Source organism: Halictus rubicundus, unplaced genomic scaffold, assembly GCF_050948215.1.
Source record: "Halictus rubicundus isolate RS-2024b unplaced genomic scaffold, iyHalRubi1_principal scaffold0610, whole genome shotgun sequence".
Lineage (NCBI taxonomy): Eukaryota > Metazoa > Arthropoda > Insecta > Hymenoptera > Halictidae > Halictus > Halictus rubicundus.
In genome coordinates, this window is record NW_027489151.1 from 82,501 (window position 1) to 86,672 (window position 4,172).

The window sequence follows — 4,172 nt, forward strand, 5'->3', positions numbered from 1 at the left end:
ACATCCGTCCATTATTTGCTAATAACTCGATAAATAATAATTGTAGCGAGTTTGGTGTTATGATATATATTGTTAGAAACCGTCTATATTACAGTGATATCACGTCGAAAATCGTCTAGGACCGATAGGGAAAAAGTTTCCTCTTGGCGGTGGGACTTAGAAAAATTTCCAGAGTTTTGTCGACGGAGTAGCACATCCGTCCATTATTTGCTAATAACTCGATAAATAATAATTGTAGCGAGTTTGGTGTTATGATATATATTGTTAGAAACCGTCTATATTACAGTGATATCACGTCGAAAATCGTCTAGGACCGATACGGAAAAAGTTTCCTCTTAGCGGTGGGACTTAGAAAAATTTCCAGAGTTTTGTCGACGGAGTAGCACATCCGTCCATTATTTGCTAATAACTCGATAAATAATAATTGTAGCGAGTTTGGTGTTATGATATATATTGTTAGAAACCGTCTATATTACAGTGATATCACGTCGAAAATCGTCTAGGACCGATACGGAAAAAGTTTCCTCTTAGCGGTGGGACTTAGAAAAATTTCCAGAGTTTTGTCGACGGAGTAGCACATCCGTCCATTATTTGCTAATAACTCGATAAATAATAATTGTAGCGAGTTTGGTGTTATGATACATATTGTTAGAAACCGTCTATATTACAGTGATATCACGTCGAAAATCGTCTAGGACCGATACGGAAAAAGTTTCCTCTTAGCGGTGGGACTTAGAAAAATTTTCGTCGAACGTCCGACGGAGTAGCACATCCGTCCATTATTTGCTAATAACTCGATAAATAATAATTGTAGCGAGTTTGGTGTTATGATATATATTGTTAGAAACCGTCTATATTACAGTGATATCACGTCGAAAATCGTCTAGGACCGATACGGAAAAAGTTTCCTCTTGGCGGTGGGACTTAGAAAAATTTTCGTCGAACGTCCGACGGAGTAGCACATCCGTCCATTATTTGCTAATAACTCGATAAATAATAATTGTAGCGAGTTTGGTGTTATGATATATATTGTTAGAAACCGTCTATATTACAGTGATATCACGTCGAAAATCGTCTAGGACCGATAGGGAAAAAGTTTCCTCTTGGCGGTGGGACTTAGAAAAATTTTCGTCGAACGTCCGACGGAGTAGCACATCCGTCCATTATTTGCTAATAACTCGATAAATAATAATTGTAGCGAGTTTGGTGTTATGATATATATTGTTAGAAACCGTCTATATTACAGTGATATCACGTCGAAAATCGTCTAGGACCGATAGGGAAAAAGTTTCCTCTTGGCGGTGGGACTTAGAAAAATTTCCAGAGTTTTGTCGACGGAGTAGCACATCCGTCCATTATTTGCTAATAACTCGATAAATAATAATTGTAGCGAGTTTGGTGTTATGATATATATTGTTAGAAACCGTCTATATTACAGTGATATCACGTCGAAAATCGTCTAGGACCGATACGGAAAAAGTTTCCTCTTAGCGGTGGGACTTAGAAAAATTTCCAGAGTTTTGTCGACGGAGTAGCACATCCGTCCATTATTTGCTAATAACTCGATAAATAATAATTGTAGCGAGTTTGGTGTTATGATATATATTGTTAGAAACCGTCTATATTACAGTGATATCACGTCGAAAATCGTCTAGGACCGATAGGGAAAAAGTTTCCTCTTGGCGGTGGGACTTAGAAAAATTTCCAGAGTTTTGTCGACGGAGTAGCACATCCGTCCATTATTTGCTAATAACTCGATAAATAATAATTGTAGCGAGTTTGGTGTTATGATATATATTGTTAGAAACCGTCTATATTACAGTGATATCACGTCGAAAATCGTCTAGGACCGATACGGAAAAAGTTTCCTCTTGGCGGTGGGACTTAGAAAAATTTCCAGAGTTTTGTCGACGGAGTAGCACATCCGTCCATTATTTGCTAATAACTCGATAAATAATAATTGTAGCGAGTTTGGTGTTATGATATATATTGTTAGAAACCGTCTATATTACAGTGATATCACGTCGAAAATCGTCTAGGACCGATAGGGAAAAAGTTTCCTCTTGGCGGTGGGACTTAGAAAAATTTCCAGAGTTTTGTCGACGGAGTAGCACATCCGTCCATTATTTGCTAATAACTCGATAAATAATAATTGTAGCGAGTTTGGTGTTATGATATATATTGTTAGAAACCGTCTATATTACAGTGATATCACGTCGAAAATCGTCTAGGACCGATAGGGAAAAAGTTTCCTCTTGGCGGTGGGACTTAGAAAAATTTTCGTCGAACGTCCGACGGAGTAGCACATCCGTCCATTATTTGCTAATAACTCGATAAATAATAATTGTAGCGAGTTTGGTGTTATGATATATATTGTTAGAAACCGTCTATATTACAGTGATATCACGTCGAAAATCGTCTAGGACCGATACGGAAAAAGTTTCCTCTTGGCGGTGGGACTTAGAAAAATTTTCGTCGAACGTCCGACGGAGTAGCACATCCGTCCATTATTTGCTAATAACTCGATAAATAATAATTGTAGCGAGTTTGGTGTTATGATATATATTGTTAGAAACCGTCTATATTACAGTGATATCACGTCGAAAATCGTCTAGGACCGATACGGAAAAAGTTTCCTCTTAGCGGTGGGACTTAGAAAAATTTCCAGAGTTTTGTCGACGGAGTAGCACATCCGTCCATTATTTGCTAATAACTCGATAAATAATAATTGTAGCGAGTTTGGTGTTATGATATATATTGTTAGAAACCGTCTATATTACAGTGATATCACGTCGAAAATCGTCTAGGACCGATAGGGAAAAAGTTTCCTCTTGGCGGTGGGACTTAGAAAAATTTCCAGAGTTTTGTCGACGGAGTAGCACATCCGTCCATTATTTGCTAATAACTCGATAAATAATAATTGTAGCGAGTTTGGTGTTATGATATATATTGTTAGAAACCGTCTATATTACAGTGATATCACGTCGAAAATCGTCTAGGACCGATACGGAAAAAGTTTCCTCTTGGCGGTGGGACTTAGAAAAATTTCCAGAGTTTTGTCGACGGAGTAGCACATCCGTCCATTATTTGCTAATAACTCGATAAATAATAATTGTAGCGAGTTTGGTGTTATGATATATATTGTTAGAAACCGTCTATATTACAGTGATATCACGTCGAAAATCGTCTAGGACCGATAGGGAAAAAGTTTCCTCTTGGCGGTGGGACTTAGAAAAATTTCCAGAGTTTTGTCGACGGAGTAGCACATCCGTCCATTATTTGCTAATAACTCGATAAATAATAATTGTAGCGAGTTTGGTGTTATGATATATATTGTTAGAAACCGTCTATATTACAGTGATATCACGTCGAAAATCGTCTAGGACCGATAGGGAAAAAGTTTCCTCTTGGCGGTGGGACTTAGAAAAATTTTCGTCGAACGTCCGACGGAGTAGCACATCCGTCCATTATTTGCTAATAACTCGATAAATAATAATTGTAGCGAGTTTGGTGTTATGATATATATTGTTAGAAACCGTCTATATTACAGTGATATCACGTCGAAAATCGTCTAGGACCGATACGGAAAAAGTTTCCTCTTGGCGGTGGGACTTAGAAAAATTTTCGTCGAACGTCCGACGGAGTAGCACATCCGTCCATTATTTGCTAATAACTCGATAAATAATAATTGTAGCGAGTTTGGTGTTATGATATATATTGTTAGAAACCGTCTATATTACAGTGATATCACGTCGAAAATCGTCTAGGACCGATAGGGAAAAAGTTTCCTCTTGGCGGTGGGACTTAGAAAAATTTTCGTCGAACGTCCGACGGAGTAGCACATCCGTCCATTATTTGCTAATAACTCGATAAATAATAATTGTAGCGAGTTTGGTGTTATGATATATATTGTTAGAAACCGTCTATATTACAGTGATATCACGTCGAAAATCGTCTAGGACCGATAGGGAAAAAGTTTCCTCTTGGCGGTGGGACTTAGAAAAATTTCCAGAGTTTTGTCGACGGAGTAGCACATCCGTCCATTATTTGCTAATAACTCGATAAATAATAATTGTAGCGAGTTTGGTGTTATGATATATATTGTTAGAAACCGTCTATATTACAGTGATATCACGTCGAAAATCGTCTAGGACCGATACGGAAAAAGTTTC